Here is a 19,864-nt window from a genome sequence, read left to right as displayed (position 1 = left end):
CTTGCATCCCCTTGGCCTCGCAGGTAAAAAGAATTAAAATTAAAAACAGGACCGTGTAAACATTACATGCTAATCGCTAATTAGCCCCATGGCTGAATTTCCCACATTTCCTGTTTGAAGATGACCGGTGTTACGGTCGTGCTTAAGGGCATGTAGTACGTCTTATGAAGACCCAATTAGAAATTCAGCTGCAGGAAAGGAAAGGGAAGAAACCCTTGTCATGAATATTTAAAAAGACAGCCTCCGACCGGCACGAAGGGGGCGCTGATCTGCGTGTCGCGTGTGAGGGGAAAACTGGAGAAAGGGGGGGATATTCTGCAAAGTAACCCACAATCGATATTATATCTTGATGTGCTCGGATATGGGGAGAAATGGCCGCGGTGCTCGGACTCGTAGCAGATGGAGGGTCAAGGTGAAGAAGGGCACGAGTTGACTCCCTTTTTGATCCACGTTAAATAAAATAACATCGGGGAACTAATAACTTCCCCGACTTGCTTGCCAATTGCTGTTTTGAAGAGAAATATGACAAAAGTACCATTTTCCCCTACCAATGGGGCGCGGACCGGTACCGGGCCGTAGATTGTTTGGAACCAGGCCTCTCAGAGAGAAATATAATGCAGTTTTGAGTGATGATTCATTAGTCAAAAACATCACTGACCACAGTTTCACAACAATGGATACAACGAAAACCTGAATCACTGCTGAGAGAACACGAAATTTTGAACACTAGACCACTAGGCATATAAATTAATTCGGAGAAGGCTTTCAATTGTATCATCATCATAAAGTTTTTACTCACGCCACCACTTCGTTAATTATGTGTGGCCATGATTATAATCCTTTATTGGCAATGTAAAAATTGTGAACAAAAAAACAAACTAACATTTGTATGTATTTATTTAATGTGAAATTATTTAATGTCCAATTTATCATCAGGTACAATATTTTATTTCCCCTCATCATGCTTTTTTTGCATTTTATTCATAATTTTCAAGAAGTTCCTATGCATAAAAATAGCGGTATAATGAGATAAAACTCTACGCCTTTTCCTATGTCATCTACGTCACTAGTTTTCCAGTGATTAAACTGTGGATTTAGGATTATTACTATTATTATCATTATTGTCATTACCACAAATGTTATTATTGGGCCAGGCAGCAAGTATATTGTCAGACATTAGACCGAACCGCAGTGGTGACCACTGCTTTACAAAAATGTTTTGTGTACACACAATAACATTGTGTAGTACAGCACCACACCACACTGTGGAGCCTCTTCGTTCTGTTGTGACTCCCCCCAATCACCAACCACGCCACCCACCCCGGACACCTTCCACTTCTTACAAGATCATCTCATCTCATTAGTTGTCTTATCCTTATTAGGCTCGCGGGGGGCTGGAGCCTATCCCAGCCATCTTCGGGCAGTGGGCAGGGAACACCCTGAACTGGTTGCCAGCCAATCGCAGGGCACACAGGGACAGACAACTCACTCGCTCATTCACACCTAGGGACAATTTGGACCGGCCAATTCACCTGAAATGCATGTTTTTGGAATGTGGGAGGAAACTGGAGTGCCTGGAGGAAACCCATGCAAAAACGGGGAGAACATACAAACTCCGCACAAGAAGTCTGGAGCTGGATTTGAACCCATGCAGGAGGTTCCACGACATGAACTGTACCGCACATGCGCTAACCACTGCGCCGCCGTGCTGCCCCTTACAAGATCAATGAGGTATTAAATGTGGATATTAAGCCCAAGTTGACTCTCGACTTTGGCTATCTGACCCCAATCAACTGTGGGACCTCTTCGGCTAAATGAGCATTACAATTGTGGCTTTAAAATTGGACCGGTGTCCTCCAAAATAAATTTGAGACACACTGGTTGTTGTTTGAATTAAAAAAAAAAAAAAAAAAAAAAAAAAAAAAAACTGTGATAATTACTGTTGTACAATGGCTGACAAGAACAAGGGTGCTTGAACCACATATATAGATAAGTTTTGAAGAAACATACCCGCATCGCTCTTCAAAAAGTAATTTTCTAACTTGCGGTTAAATACTGTAAACTCCGGTGAATGGTGTCCTGGGTTTGGATCTTTATTGGAAAAAAAGCATTGTTGGACTGACATTGCTTGTTATAGGGTTTTTGATGCTATTATTATTATTTTTTTGCTTCTATCACACTTTGTTTATTTGTTTTTGTTTTTTTTGTAGTTAATCATTTAAACTAAATAAACAAAAATGTTCATAGTTTAGTAGATATTCAAAATTACAAAATACACCAATACATTTTGAACTTGCAAGGAGAACAGGAGAGGGCTGTCACAAAAAAAAAACAACAAGATGCAAAGTCCAATCAATTCCAAATATCATTTGCTTTTTATCTTATATCCTATAATACAAAAAGCAGGTCAGCCTCAAGGGGTGTGGGATTTTCAAAGAACAGCAACATGATTGGCCAATAGTACCAATTACATTGCTAACTAGTCACAATAACAAACAACAGTGCAGCATTACAGCCAAAATAACAAACTGTGCAATACTAATCAAAATAACGAACAACCTTGGCAACTTCAGTAAACTTCTTGGCAGGTTTCCGATAATAAAAAGAAATCCAAACAAACATTACTTGATTTACTTATAATTATCCTTTTTTGTGTCACAGAAAGAAATAAATAAAAATAAGTTTTGTAATTTGAAAACAGAATAACAAACATTTAATGATTTACTTAACTTAAGCCTGTAACCAAAGGGTGGCTGTGCACTATAAGCCAGAGACCTTTGGTAAAAATTAAGAACGTGTATGCTTTGTTTATTCAAGCAAAATGATCGTTTTTTTGGCTTAGTAAAGCTTGGTCAATCTACGCATATCTACATCTGCTAAAACCCTCTATCCTGGCAATAACTCGATTCATACGTAAACTAAAACTACTGTTAGACGTCAATCACACAGTGAGTAGTGTTCTCTTGTCTGTCTACATCAGACGTGTCGTAAAATGGATATTAAGCTACACGGCATGGGCCAGACAGATGGAATGTTAAAATTACACTAAAACTACTGAAAAACTAGCAAACATTATTTCCATATGATAAATATAGCAAAGATTTCTTATGGCTTTATCAGTAATCTTTGATTTTAAAGAAGCACAACACAAAATTGTCTTTGATATAAAAATCCTTGTTACAAAGGCAAAAATGAAAAGAGCAAGTATCATTTAGGCTTAATCAGTAACCTATAGTTTATATTTTAGCCAAAATTGGCTAAAATAACACAGAAGAAAAACATAACAGAATTATTATATCATTCAATAAACTGCGATTAAAAAAAATGTGCAAGGCTAAGTAACGAACAATAAAACAAATACACAATGGTTTGTGTATGACGCAATAATGAATCAAGATCATTTTAGGGGCCCAATAAAATCCACTCGGAGGCCAGCTGTGGCCCCCGGGCCTTAACTTTGACATAATTGGTCTATATGATTCGTCTGTGTGTTAGGCTATTTGTAAGCCCACCAATGTTGCATTTGATTGCATTTACTTAAATTGACTTTATTAAAGCCCTTTATTAAAAACCATTTCAAATGATATAATTTAGGTTGTAGATTAGCTACATGTCACTTTGAATGATTTGGACAGGCCCTATGGAAAATGAATGAAATATTACTTTTGTCATTATGCATATAATTGAAAAGGATCTTTACTGTCAAGTCTATGTCATGCCGCTAATTGGGCTGCTATTTCTCACCATGCTGTCAGCCGAACTGTAGCCTGCTGAGCCAACACATTTGAGCATAATATGGCTCATTTATCTTGTCAAATGTGCATGTAGAATTTGGTGAAAAGCTCCTTTTGCCAAAGTATCATTTGTTCATCCATTAGTATGGATTTTTGCTTCTTCTTCTTTGGTATCGATCCAATCTAAGTAAATGCTTGGCTGTATCACTTGATACCAATCCGATACTTTTTGCTTGAAAATGTCATTATCATTTAATGATTTAATCCTCCCCCTTGCGTTACCATATTTTCACTACCTTAAGGTGCATATAAAAGTCTTACGTTTCTCTTCGAATTGTGTGGAGTGCCATATCGTGCAGTGCGCCCTGTGTGATGTAAAGCTGCAGGCGTAGCTGAGGACACGATAAGGCTGCCGTTCACACTGCTGAGCTTTAGATTCAGATTCAGATTCAGATTCAGATATACTTTATTGTCATTCTTGTACACGTGTATACAGAATGAAATGTCGATACATCTGACCCGCACAGTTTCCTTGAATGTACAGATATAAATAAATGTTGTACTGAGTATTGAATTACTAATAATATGCTAAATAATTATAGCTATGTATAGTATTATACAGTAGTGCAAAGAGTGCAAAAGGAGCAGCTAACCAGATGTGCAAAATGGGCAGTCAGGTAAACAAGTCACTATACAATAACAATAACACTGGAGTACGATAGTGCAGAGGAGAACAGATGTGCAAGGGAATGGCTAAGTATAAGAGAACTGCCAGTAGTGCAAAAAAAAAAACAGATGTGAAGATTAGCAGCTGTGTGAGCTTACTGTGTGTGTGATTGACCATTTAACAGTCTAATGGCAAGGGGGACAAAGCTGTTGCAGAACCTGGTGGTCCTGCACCGCACACTGCAGTACCTCTTCCCAGAGGCTAGCAGAGTGAACAGTCCATGATGAGGGTGAGAAGGGTCCCTAATGATGTTCTTGGCTCAGGATAGGCAGCGCTTCTGGCCAATGTCCTGAATGGAGGGGAGAGAAGTCCCGATGAATTCCTCTGCTGTCCTCATCACCCTCCTCACACTACCCCAGTCGGAGGCACTGCAGCCTCCACACCACACAGAGATACAGCTGGTCAGGATGCTCTCTATGGTGCACCTGTAGAATGTGATAAGGGTGGGTGGGGGCAGGAAGTACAGGCGCTGCTGTGCCCTCTTCACCAGTGATGCAGTGTTCACGAACCAGGTGAGTTTGTCTGTGATGTGCACCCCTAGGAACTTGGTGCTGAATGCTCCATTTCGATTTTTGGTGGTGAAATCCGATGTTTGTGTACGTTCGCATTTCAAACCATACGCGACTTCTATGCGTCTCCATATCCAAAGCCACCATATGACGTTTACACGGACAAGGACACGTGACGTCACATCCATGCAATGTTTGCAGAAGTATGAGAAACCCAACATGGATGCTAATGCCGTAGGTATCTAAAAATTTGATTTATTGAGCTACCTGAGGCTGAACAGAGTTGTCCGCCCACATATCAATAAAATCCATAAGCTCACGATCCCTCCATTGAATAATTTTGTGTTTTTGTCTGCAACGGTGTGTTGATTTCCACGCTACACGGCAGAACATGGAAACCAAGCAGACGCCATAGAATTGAAGATCGATTAATCGAAAATTTGCAAGTGGAGTAAGCTGAAAAATGAACTCGAGTGTTTACCCTTTCATTTTACTTTGTAATCAATACTTAAATAAAGCACAACCAGACTCTGTTTTGCTACCGCTGTATTTTTATATATTCACACGTGTATGCTTGTTGTGGCAAAAAATGCCCGCCCCCTGCATGAAATGTCCCACCTCGCGCAAACACTTCTAAAGCGTATATGTATCTAATTTTGGGGGGAATGTAACAAAAGAGATAAGCTCGGAGCATTTGCCTCTTGTCTGCGTGAGTGAAAACATTTAATGCAAGCAGGGGGCACCAGTGCTTTATCGTACAGTGCGCCCTGTGAAGTGTTAAATACAGAAACAGAATCAGCTACGGAAACTGCACCTTTTGGTCGTGAAAACACAGTTTATATACACAACCAACACAAATTAAAGAATTTAATTGTTTTATTAAAAAACTACTTGAAATTTTAACAGTATACTTTTTTTACAACTGTTTCAGAACCAAAACCAAGAGAGTGAAACAAAAAAGCAGCACTGTAATGTAACGTAAATACAAACATAGCAACGTCTAAATGTCAACTACACCTTCCATTGCATAATATTTTGAAAATAAAGTCCATCCACCCATCCATCCATCCATTATCTGCACTGCTTATCCTCAGTAGGGCCGCGGGGAGCCCATCCCAGCTATCTTCGGGCAGTGGCCAGGGGACACCCTGAACTGGTTGCCAGACAATCGCAGGGCACACAGGGACAGACAACACAGTCGCTCAGTCACACCTAGGGACAATTTGGACCGGCTAATTCACATGAAATGCAAGTTTTTTTAATGTGGGAGGAAACCGGAGTGCCTTGAGGAAACCCACGGAAGCACGGGGAGAACATGCAAACTACACACCGGAGGTTTGATCTTACGACCTCAGAACTGTGCCGTACATGCGCTAACCACTGCCCCGCCGTGCTGCCCAAAAATAAAGTAAAAAAACTGCAAATAATCTGAAGAATACAATCAAAAAACAATCGACACAAAGAAACATGTAAAATACTTCTCAAAAATGTTACAGATATAAAGTCAAGAGAGTGTAACCCAAAACTCAATAATGTAGCTGACACTCCATTTGGCTCTGTCACCAGGATGACAACAGATTTTGCAAATCTTTGTGGAGGAACTGTGAAATATTTACAATTGGTATTGCAGCTCGTTGCTCTCTGAAGTTTACATTTTTCATGTGTTTATGTAAACTTATCGTAATTTCCCACACAAATGACACGAGGAATTGTACTTTTCTGTAGTTGAAAAAGAAGCGCTGAACTTCCTGTTTACCTTTGTCATATTTAGCTTCTGGTATGGGTGGGCAGATGGCTGGCATGCAGGAAGCAACAGCAGGCCAGGTAGGGAGACATGCTAAAAGTGTGCCTGTCATTCACAACTCAGGCATAAATTTAGAGCGTGGCTGAGGGTGATGAGTGAGTGAGTGAAGGGCTGCGCTATTTACATTGAGAAGCAGTGCTTTAAGGAAATTGGAACAGCATTGGAATATCAATTTCAGAACTATGGTATCGATGAGATTCAAAGTACTTACTTAGTATCGATAATATCAGTATTTGGATATATTCACCCACCCCTAAAACGCTTGCTTGCTACTTGCTGTTTCAACAACCATTACGCGGTTGTTCCAGGCCACGAGTGTGATGTGACTAATTGGTGTTTTTAAATGCGGTGACACCTGAAATAGATTTTTTTTTTGTTTTTCAACAGCGTGCACGCATGCTGGTGTGATTATCACGGGAGAACGTGAGAAGTGCTTAAACTCCGCTCGGCTCTCACCTCATCTTGCGCAAACCGAGCTGCGAAGTAGCTTCCGCAGCATGCGAAGCCGAAGACACTGGCGCTTCCCAACACCTCCGCCGAATAAGCAGGTAAACATTCATTTTTAAATTGCCATTGTTTTTTTGTTCTCATTTTTGTGTGCATGCTTTTACTGTGTGTTGAATTACATTTGCATTCTGCTAGTACAATGGAAAACCTCAGGGACTGACTTTTACGCTGTTCTAGAATCTGACCTTGATTTTGCAGAAAAAACTTCCCAACTTAAAACCAAAAGGGTGTGTTTTAGTTTTTCAGTAATTCTTGGGCACCAGTTTTTTTAATGATAGAGACAATTGTTAAAGCTGGGCTGCATCGTTTGAGGTTTTCTTAAAAAGTTGAAACTAGAATATTTTCTCTAAGGGGCCGGTCACACAGCCGTTTGCGGCTGAATCACGGCTAAAATGTTGTGGTTTTTTTTGCCCGTGGTTGCCTGCGATGGAAAATGCGCAAAATTGGCCAACCCGCTGTTCATCGGTGGTATGCCCGCAAAACAGACGCCGGCGACTGTTCCGCTTCCTCATCGCGTCATTTCTGCGTCATTTTCTCGTGTGGACCATGGGTATAAAAGCTCCCGAGCCGGTGTTGTTCCCAAATCCGACTCCTACGCAACACCCCCAACCCCCCACCCCCCCGCGTGAACACGCATTCTGCTGCGATCGCTTTTGTTGCAAGCGTGCATTGATGTTGGTGACTTTTTCATCCGCGTTAACAAACGCATTTTGTAGAATACGATCGCACTTTATTGTTTAAATAAACGCGTTATATAGACTAGGATCTCCCAATTGTTATAATTAGCTCGCTTTATTGTTTTAATAAGCGTTTTATATAGAATACGATCGCTTTTGTTGGAAGCGCAGCAGAATGCGCGTTCACGCGAGGGGGGGGATTTTATATACGGGGTGCATTACCGTTCGATTACGTTCACAACAAAAACCAGGTCGGAATGGTTTGAGTTGTATTTTATTCGCAACAAATGCAAGACGAAGTGGTTTTGGTTATATGTTCGCCATTACATTCCCTAAAAGTGAGATAAAACGAGGTAAAAGTGGTTGTAGTAGCGAGGGGATGCAAATCTTGGCAGGGATGCATTTCTCGGCATAACACCGGGCTGTAGAAATCATAACCGCTCAAGACACAGTCCCGTGAAGATCAAGATTTAAAACTATGGCACCGAAGAAGCCAATATGTTATTATTGTAATAGTTTTTCATTTTTATTTTATTATCTTGTTATGAAATGAAAGTAAATGTCAAGAAATAAAAATGGATTAAGACGAGGTCACTACGGTGACGGGGATCCATGTCCACCCCTTGACGTCTCGAGCACAACTGACGTGTGCTCGGCAAATCGCGCTGTATATACGTGGAGAAAGGCGTTTGACCGTCACATGCGTAACACGCTAATTTCACGTAATAACACCGCGATACAGGCGCAGAACATGCTATTACCATGCTCCACCCACGATTACCCGCTGAAATTTCCCGTCCTACCCATGTGTAACCACGCCCTGGCCGCGGCCAGAGCACGTCGTTCCGCGTCATTTCCGCGTCATTACCTCGTGTGCCGCCCGCGGTTAACACGTGCTCAAAGTTTTGAGCAGCTCAAAACTTTTTTGCGTGGCCAACCGCGTGTGAATTTCCGACCGCGAGTAAAGCACTGCTGTATCTCGTCTATATGGCGGTCTCAAAGCGTCCAACAGCGCCCAGCAGCGTCTGCTTCACGGCCAGAAATTTCTGGCCGTGGTTCAGTCTCGGTACGCCCATGAAAGGCTGTGTACCCGCGTCCTAAAGAATTGAGCAGCGCAAAACTTTTTCGCGCTGATACCCGCGTGCGAATTTTCCGAACGCGTGTTAAGCACTGCTGTATCTCGTCTGTATGGCGATCTCAAAGCGTCCAATAGCGTCCGTCTCACAGGCAGAAATTTCTGGCCGTGATTCAGCCGCAAACGGCTGTGTGACTGGCCCCTAAGTATTGAACCACGCCCAACTGAGTAAACATACCTTTAAAATAGAAATTCACGCCGTGCCTATTTGCTTTTATCTTACTTTTATCAGAGCTGTACAGACTTGCAACATATTGAGAAGTAGGAAAGGGTGCTTTAAATGTAATTGTATGCTTGCGTCCAAGGTATTCTCTTGGTGTAGCATGAAAATGGTAAAGAAATGAAGAAAAGGACTGTTCCATATACATTCAAAACGCCAACCCAAACCCCCAAAATGCTGACAAAAGAAGAGGTTATACATATAAAAAATGAAACACGAGCATCTTGACAGTAATTTTAGACAGAAGTTGCCGTCAGCAAGTGGAACATTTTCAAATTCCAGACAGCACCTTTAACAATTGACTTTGAGTCACTGCTGATGATTCTAGCCAAATTGACAGAGAAATGTATTTCTGTAACAGTAATTGGTTTTATCCATTGGAGACTCTAAACGGCCCATAGTAGAGATGGGCAAATACCAATTTGGTAATCCTTGCCATAACACAGTTTACTTTTCACTGTTTCACAACTTCACAGATTTGCATATTGCATTGTGTTCTGCATTCTGTTTATATTAACTGTATTCTGCTTATTCTTTTATAAGGGTACAGTAGTTATTTTTAAAATAGATAAATAATTCAACATTTAAGCAGTAATTTTCTTTGTTAAACAAATGCTTAAGCCTGTAAACAGGGTTTACCTTTGGTTCCCGTGTATAAAAGAGTTTTTAATTGTATCAAAATTTCAAAAATTAAGGTTTCGTATTATGGGTCCTTTATGGGACGTAACCCCTGAAAAAAAAAGGGAATACTATGGTTATCGGCAGTGACGTGCAGTCAGTAGAGCCAAGTAAGGCTGTGCCTCACCTGTTGTAATAGAAATACAAAGTAAAGTATGTATTAAATGCTTACAACTATTTTGTGTTAATGTTCTTTCTCATTTACCTTCACAATTTTTGGATTTCTTTTCAAAATGGCTCAATTGTCATATTGTGTTGGGGATTTTATCAATACATTTAGCGCATACTATATTACGCAACTAACAATAGAATAAGTGATTGTCATTGTACTATTTTGTTTAGCAAGAGATTTGGGAGTTTTGGGTTACACTCTCTTGACAAGAGATTAAACTTCATGAAAAAAAAATCTGAGCTAGCCCTATTTTGAGTTGTTTAATGCATGTTATCTAATTCAGTGCTTAAAAACAGAAACTTCATAAATGACTTTGCTTTAATTCTGATTGTTTCAAAATGTCTAAACAAATTTAAAATGAAATATAACATGTGCATGCAGATTCATGCATGAAAATGTTATAAATTGGATAGGTCAACATTATTGTTTTTCTTCATGTATTGCCGAAGAATTAGATTTGAGACTGTATCAGAGAATACAAAAAAATAAAATATATGTTTTTATCCTCCTGGCCCTCCGTTTTGCCATATTTTACAACCCAATGCGTCCTACGACACAAAGGTTTTACCCACTTCTGGACAAAGTGTGTAATTAAATGTGAGCATAAATTATTTGTTTGTGTTGTATTGATTTTCCTTTTAATGATTGAATACTTTTTAAATTGGACTGGCCTGTTAGATTGCTCAAGTTTTGTGGCCATATCATCCATGCATTGAGCAGCTTAGTAGCAAAGAACACAGTGTACCTCTTTAACCAGACGATCACTCGCGAGCAAATTGTTTTTACTCCCCACAAAGGCAACTAAAGACCCACCTGCTCAACCAATAACAGCAAATCAAATCACATAGGCTTCCCTTTCTCGCTTTCAAAGGGACATGCCCTAAGTTGATTCTTTTCATTTAATTCCAGCAAAGGGATTGACACCCCTCCTCCTTTTTTTACTCCCCTCTGCAACCCCAACAACAGCAGCGAAGCAACGCACGCTTGCCCTTTATCTGCTGCTGAGCGAGCTGGGGTGAAGAAACAGAGGATTATCGATTTGCACTCAAACAGCGGGCCAACCTAAAAAGCCCCAATGAATTGTCACTCATTATTGAAATTATCAGGCACTAATTAAACTGGCAACCCTAAGCCCCCTGGGCTGTGCTCATCTCCGACTGAATTCCAGCTCCTCCGACAGTAATAGGGAGGCAGCGTTAGCCGCTACTGGATGCTAATGAGACCTGGAAGCTGTCTGTGCCTCTTAGGGGGCTATTGCAAGAGCATCGCCGTTGCATTTGAAGTGCAACTCCAGCAAAATGGCCGCTGATTGACAGGGTTGGGCGCGTTCCTAAAAAAAAAAGTAATTCGTTACGAGTTACCTTATTCAAAAAATAATTGTGTTACCTCCTAGATTACTGACTTTTTTTTCTCCAGGCATGGTGTATATCAAAAACAATTTGACAAATAAAAAAGACCCAAATTCATCACTCTTACCATCCATTATGTACTCACGTTTGCCCCATTTATTTTGTTGTTCCTGTTTAAGCTAAGCCCCCCACCTCATGCGCTACCTATCATTCGCTACTGGTGACACAAAGACAAGTATGCACATATACATTGACCCCCTGATTTCCGTGTTTTATTTTGTTGTTGTAACACGATTAGGATAGCAGTATTCATATTTCAGTTTAAAAGTTTTGGGTCGCTTAAAAAAAAACCCATGCTTTGACGAGAGCATAGCTTGAATAATGATTTCCAAATAAAAATAATTTCTAACTTTCTCAATGCCTCGACTATACTTGTTTTTATTTTGCAATTCATTTGATTAAAAAAAATAACGTTACGTTTCATGGAAAACACAAAATTGTCTGAGTGATTCCAAACTTATGAACAGTAGTGCATTTCAACATGAGTAAGGAGAAAGTATGCGTTCCCGTAGTCTGTGCTCTAAAAAGCGCTGTGTATTTGTGTTTAGTCATATTTTAAAGTTATACATAAAATTGTCCACCTTTTCAAAATCGAATTATATTGAATTGCACTTATTGTCATTTATGTTCATTTTTGGTAAAAAATGTAAGCAACTAGACAGGGTACACATGTAAAAAGGATTTCAAAGATAGAAAAAAAGATAGAAAGACTATCACGATAATAGGCAGAAAAAATATATTTACAACAAAGTGCAGTTTCTGGCAGATTGAGGGTTACCTTGTTAACAAAGGAGGGATGCCGAATGACCAGAGACTTTGGAAATCATAGTCTGCTTTTAAAATATAGGGTAGTAACACACCATGTTGTAATGACAATTTAATCTTAGTAATTTATTACTTGTTGGGAGCAGTGTGGGCTGATGCCTCGTCATTTGACGACATTGCATCAGAGCAGCTAATATCGCCGTTGTCTTTTATTTGCTATTTAATACGTCAATTACCTGGAAGCTTCGATGTGATTGGAATGAATAATGGACAATAAAAAGACCGTAGGACTTTTTACGCATGATATGTTCATTGGCTGTTGTAGACCAAAAACGACAGGAAACATTTGTAAATTGCATGTTTGGTATCATTGGCATTTGCAGAAACCCAGCATTCTCACTATATACAACGTACGAGGGAACACTTTGAAGTTGGTCTGTACTTATCAAATTTCGCTCGGCCATGAAACCATTTACCCACGCGTGGTGCAAAGAACGGTAACGGTAATGTGTTACAGTACTCGTTGCTGAAAAAAAAATGTAATTGAGTTCCAGAAACACATTTTCTTTGTAACGCATTACTCTCAACACTGCTGAATGACGCTCTTGCATTGGCGGCTGCATTCAACATCGCATCTTCCCGTTTCAATATTTTTTGCCAGAGTTGTTTACGCGCTCGCTTTTGCGTTTTTCGCAAGTCAACAGACGCGTACCAGCGAGAGTCTGACTGACTTTATCACACGGTACGCAGCCTGTTAATAACTTCCTCTGACAATTCCCCCCTCATCTTCTGCTGATGACCAGAGGGACACCCGTGATTGTCATGTTTATAGGTTGGGGGGAGGGAAGAAAGACTCCAAAACAATGATGTCACGTCAGCCTCTCTATTAAAAGACTTCATATTTTGAGCGGCATAATTAATACTCTTGGGCACGCCGCTACCAAGTTGGCACTCCAGGCAAAGGGCTGCCACTCACCTGATAATTATTTTTGGAAATGGAGCCCAAATTACGGTGATTGACAAACGCAACAAAGCAGAGACAGCCTGCAGCATTTGCGCGGGAGAGAAAGGAGGAAATAAGTGCTTATTGTATCCGCTTTCACCGAGGATTTCGTCGCGTCCTTTCATGTCTAGCGAAGAACTTTGGCGAGGGTCAAACTATTTAGCCTTTTTATCCTCTTGAAGGAGCACAACAAAAAGCTTCCGCACGTGTAATTAACACTTCTGTCACATTTTGGAAGGAAGTGTAGTTAAAGGAACCCTACGCAGTAATTACACACAACAGTGATCTCTGTCAATGCCGTGCCGATCCCGGATCTCTGATTTCAGGGGTTGATAATATCGATGGATAGGAAATCAGAGATAATCACGGAATTTTTAACATATATGTGTCTGTGCATAAAGGATAGTCAACAGCTTGTAAAGGGAATAATTACACAGAGTGAGAAGTGGAAACACTTGGGTGGAAAAAGTCAGAAGATGCTCCTGTAGGGTTTCGGTGTGATTGAAGAAGTGTTCCCACAGAAATATTTCAGAAAATAATTTATTTATAAAAGAATAGATAGGAAAAGACAAACAAATATTCAAAACGTTACATCATCAAAGTAGTCAATGTTACAACAAAAACAGGTCCGGTGACCCATGCCTTCCACAATGTATTACGCTAAGTAACTCAAACTGACCAAAACAAGAAGGTGATGCAAGACAAATACTAACTAAATATTTAGGAAGTTAAATTTTTCTAAATGTAAACGTGTTTTAAGTGTAAATTACTGACCACCGTTGTTAATGTTGTGTGCCATGGTGAGAAGGCAGTCAAAATATTGGATTTCCAGGATTCTCTAAGGCCACCATCACCCTAAAAAAGCACAAGACTGTTAAGGAATGCTCTTATAGAGAGTGTTCAGATTTAATGTCATCACTTTATCTTTTTTAAATGTAATTGCTAGTTTAATTGCACTATTTTCATTAAACTCTTTTTCCCATGTACTTACCGAACGTTCTTAATTATATTTTATTTCCCCAATTTTCAAATGCATGTTTATCCTGTAGAGCCATGTCTAATCCAACTGTGAACAATGTTCATGGTGTTGTTTTCAGTGACAACACAGAAAAGATCGTTGTAATACTAATATGATTTTGTTTCGCATATGTTTTTAACTATCCTTATTGGATTTGTGGTTTGTACTCAACTTAATACAGGCCTGCAAAAAGATCACTGGGTCAATTTTTCACTTCTGCAAAAAATGTATAATCAGTAAGAATCCAAGGTCAGGTTATCACTGCAGAGGTGATGCTTGATTCCGGTTTTTAGGTGAAATTCTATATTTTTGTGACATTGTTCAAATTCCCAAATAAATGTGACTTGTATGCGACTTCATCTCCTGTGTGAACGCCACAAATGTTTCACATGCGCAGAAGAGGACACACGACTTCACACACAATGCCATCGTGGATTTTCACAGCAGAGACTTGTTCTCTCAAATATTGATTATATCAAAATCTCGCTCTACCCCCATTGAATGCTCTCATTGCTGTGTGATTATTAAGTAAATATTGTTCTCCCACTAGAAGATACTATTGCTTTATCAATGAGCGCCACTGTTGTTCACAGCAGTAACGTCGAGCATAATATTGTGATTCCAGTTGCATGTGATTTGATGTTGGCTGTTAGGTGAGTTACAAAATCAAAAAAAGTTTATCTTACGTGAATGTGTAATTCATGACACTCCATGTTTTCGTCCGCCGTGATTGTTGAATTCTCTGCTCACTCCTGCCTGGTTGAAGACATAATAGTGACGTCTGCTGCCGATCTATGTCACACATGTTGACCATTCACACATAGGCTGAATTCCAAAAGATTAGATATGTATCAGATTTAGAACCATATATGAATTTGGCTTAGGTCTCACGTAAAAAAGTGTATATGTGCCGTTCAGACCGACTTTAAAAGATCAAATATAGGTCGGGTTTGTATAAAAATAGCCGATATACTTTTATTCTTATGTAGTTTTATTCATTTTTTTCTCGATGCATTTATGGATCAAAATGGATTACATGAAAGTTTGATAATAACTTGCATCTTTGATGAAAAAAGTTGCTGTTGTTCCACTTGTTAAAATCAAGTAACAGATTTACCCAAAACTGGGGAAAAACACCTATTTGCACTGATTAAAATCAATGACTAGTCAAATAAAAATACCAACTAGATCAGGATTATCATCATTTTTTACAGTCTCATGTCAATCAGAGAGCGAATGTGTTGATTCCAAAATTGGTGCAATAAGGAAGTTTCTGTTGTGCAGAGTATCGTATTGAGGAAGCATCTGTTAAAAAGCCACTGATGAGCAACAAGCAGGAACATTTGCAGTGAGCTGATTTTCAAACAGTTTTGCTCACTGATGAATGCCTTGCTACTTTAGATCATCCAGATGGCTTGTGGCCGGCTGCCATGCCCCAACCGGGCTGCCACCTCAGCAAGGAGACGCCTGACTGAAGTTTTGTGCTCGGATTAAAGGAAATGTGATGGTATGGCTCTTTCACCAATATCAGGATGATGAAACTGAAATAATAGATCACTTAAGGCAGGGGTGTCAAACTGAATTTCACCGAGGGCCACATTAGAGTAATGGCTGCTGTCAAAAGGCCCTATGTCACTTATAATTGCCATGGAATGGTATGTAAAACTAGAATGGTTGTGCGCTATTAGTGCATCACCTGTGTTGAGACGTGAATCCATTATTTCATCTCATCTCATCTCATTAGCTACACCGCTTATCCTCAGTAGGGTCGCGGGGGGTGCTGGAGCCCATCCCAGCAATAATCGGGCAGTGGGCAGGGGACACCCTGAACTGGTTGCCAGCCAATCGCAGGGCACACAGGGACAGACAACTCACTCGCTCATTCACACCTAGGGACAATTTGGACCGGCCAATTCACCTGAAATGCATGTTTTTGGAATGTGGGAGGAAACTGGAGTGCCCGGAGGAAACCCACGCAAGCACGGGGAGAACATACAAACTCCGCACAGGAAGTCTGGAGCTGGATTTGAACCCTCGCAGGTTCCCAAGACATGAACTGTGCCGCACATGCGCTAACCACTGAGTTGCTTATTTTTGTCATGGTCATTGGCACATAAAAATGGAAAACCCAAAGAGTAAGACTAATTGCGGATGAAGACTGAAATGGTGGGAGAAACAGCCCAAATATGTTATTGTCTTTAAATATATTGTTTGAAAGGAGGAACCTCAAGATGTGAATAATCCAAGGATAAAAAATGAAACTGGAGACCGAATGTTGAAATACAGGCTCGCTACAGTTAAACTGTAGGGGTCAGGTGTATCGACATTTCGTTCTGTGTGCATTAGTAACAAAGAATGACAATAAAAGTAAATTATATTCTATTCTATATTCAGTCATCCTCTAGGTTTTTTTTGCTGGAAAATGCTTAGTCAACAAAACCAAAAGTGTTAAATCAGGTTTTTGTTGGCATTTTCCACATCTAAGGTGATCTACCCGACTACCTGTGAAAAGATGGGGATTAACTCCTTCCCCCTTTTCCCCTGGACGTAGAGGTCTCATCACAGAAACCACGAATATTCAGCAGATTACAATCAAGTCTGAAGATAGCTGGGATGGACTCCAGCACCCTTTATTAAAAAAAATTAAAAAAATTCCACTCCGCCTATATGCTTTTGTCATACTTTTACAAAAGGCGTTCTGGCCGTGGAACGCATTAAGCTGGAGGAAAGTAGTGGCAGTGGAAATCTGCGGTTGGAGGGTGAATTCATGCTCATGCTTGCGGTTTTCTGTTCCTGTAGCATGAAAATGGTAAAAGTAAGGACTATTTTACGTACAGTCCAAACACCAACTCCAAATCCAAATGGGATACAAAAAGAAAAAGTTTATTCTAGAACTTTTAAGAAATCCACGTACTTGCATGCGCCACACAAACAGCTTGAGGTCTCTATGATGAAATGAGAGGGCATCAGCAAGTATAGTGTAATTTATTTTTGTTTTATTAACTGTTAGAAATTACCCAGCAGTGTGCTCCTTTTTCCACCAAACAAGGTCAGTAATGGCACACAGGCAGCTATCTCTTTTTCTCTGAAAAAAAGGGTCAGATGAGACTCGCAGGTTTCTCGGTTTACCCTCACTTGGATTGGGTGGGCTTAGAGAAGAGGATGTCGTTGATCTTTGTGAACTGTGGGCTTGTGTGGCCCTTTGAGGCTCGTTTGAGATTAAGGGCTATATAAATAAACTAGACTTGCAGCAGGTTGGCCTGCTGGCTAGCGTTCAGCCCTACGTGGGAGCTAAGTAGAGGACAGGAACGTGCAGTTATGGAAGACTGGGGACGAAGTACCTCCTTTGCATCATGAAGAGTAGAGGGAAAAAAAATCAGCAAATACGTAAACAGACGAACATTTGATCCCATTTTTAGGGCCCTGGTGTTTGCAAACTTATTGCAATCAAATGACATACATTTCGAGTCAAAACCGCAGAATTTGCACACTTTATGTACAATCGAAGGCTGGAAACAGAAAATAAAACATTTACAATGACATTCTAAAACTGGACAATCAGACAAAAAAAATCATTCAAAAAAAAAGGCAGAACAGTGTTTTCATCAAACGTTGAGTCAGATAAAGAACATTTTTAATGCCAGGGTTCTAATTGAATGCAATAATCATGATGTTTTGTTCATGAATGGTGGTTGAGGAGAGAGAACATGTTTGCATGGCAATTGATTAAATCGCTCCTATCAATTGAATTTATCAAAACAATGTATCAAAACCAATTTATATAGTATCCCCATTGGCAGAAAAGTTTGCTTTGTTGAAGCTCAATTAATTTAACTATTTTTATTACTTGACTTTTAAAATGCAAAAACATCATACATATTAAAACATCGATCCATCCATTATCTGCACCGCTTATCCTCAGTAGGCTCGCGGGGGTGATGGAGCCCATCCCAGCTATCCTCGGGCAGTGGGCAGGGGACACCCTAAACTGAATGCCAGCCAGTTTAGGGCACACAGATAGAAAACTTACTCGCTCATTCACATCTAAGGACAATTTGGACCGGCCAATTAACCTCACATGCATGTAATTGGAATGTGGAAGAGAACCGGAGTGCCCGGAGGAAACTCACGCAAGCACGAGGAGAAGATGCAAACTTCACACAGGAAGGTTGTTCGATCTGATGACCTCAGAACTATGCCGCACACGCGCTAACCACTGCGCTGTCATGCTGCCCATTTTGAAACATTATTTTCTTTTTACTGTATTATTTCGATTTGTTTGCTTTGTTAAAAAGGACAATAATGCATGAAACATATATATTTTGAATAATATACTATTTTTATATCAAGTATATATTTTTTTATAAAACAAGATAAACTATACTTAACCCATTTTTACAATAATTACTTTAACTTGTATTGATTATGGAAGAGTAATAGGCAAACCACGACTACTGGTTGTGTTTTGGTGCACTCCCTTTGGAAATCTATAGAAGAGGCTAACAGCAGTTCAAGTGCAGCCATCCAGGAATGTTTCTCACGTTGATTGACTTTTATATAAAAAGATAACATCTCAAAACTGATTTTTAAAGCAGGAGTCAAGCAAGTTATCAATGCTTTTTTTCAAAACCAGCAGCAAATGGAGACAAGATGATCTTTTTTTTTTTTACGCTACAGTTTGTCTATTGTTGATAGGAAAAAGTGTTGTTTTTTTAAACAAAATGTGTAAAATGTAGCAGACCAAATCATGAAAAAGCGGTACAGTATGTTCATTTATTCTGAGATCTGACTGTGGCTCAATAGGCATGCACCTTACTGCACGTCACTGGTAAAATCAGCCACTCAGTCACTTCGCTTCCTTAGTCGAGAGGGTGAGGAATGATGTCAAGTTGTTTGTTTTGTTCCAAAATGAAATATTTATTGGCAGCGAGCACCTAGCAGGAACAGACGATAGCCCGGGACGCTTCTTCATCTTCTCACACTCATATTTGGCTTCCACCTCCGCAAAGGCCAGCGTGTGTCCTGGGGGTTTTCAGCGATTCAGGAAAGTGCACGGGTTTTCGGCTACGCATTTCAAAGCCGACGTGCACGTGTGCGCGCGACAGACTAGGCCCAGACGCGCTAACAAAATGTTCGAACAATGATAGGCTTATTTCCTGCGTCGCTTCACTAGCACTCTTCCTGTGCTTAACTTTTCCACATCTTTATTATTATCTTTATTCATTGATAAATGGTAAATGTATTGAAATATCTTTTATTCTATTTTACAAAATTGCAGAATATCTACATTATAATATGGATATTGATAATACAATTAGCTTGTACCAAATTACTGTGCTGAGCGTCTGTAAATGCAGAGTTAAACACACAATTCTCTTGCCTTGTGGTAAAGGGCAATAGTGAGAGCAGGGATTCCTATGTGGTGCACACCTTAGCTACAAACAGTAGAATAAGCCATAGTAAGTCAAGCCATCCAGTTATTTTTCCCCCCCGTTTTTTCCATAAT

Source organism: Urocampus carinirostris, chromosome 13 (genome assembly GCF_059441175.1).
Source record: "Urocampus carinirostris isolate Australia breed hairy pipefish chromosome 13, RoL_Ucar_1.0, whole genome shotgun sequence".
Classification (NCBI taxonomy): Eukaryota; Metazoa; Chordata; class Actinopteri; order Syngnathiformes; family Syngnathidae; genus Urocampus; species Urocampus carinirostris.
This window is presented reverse-complemented; position numbering follows the sequence as displayed.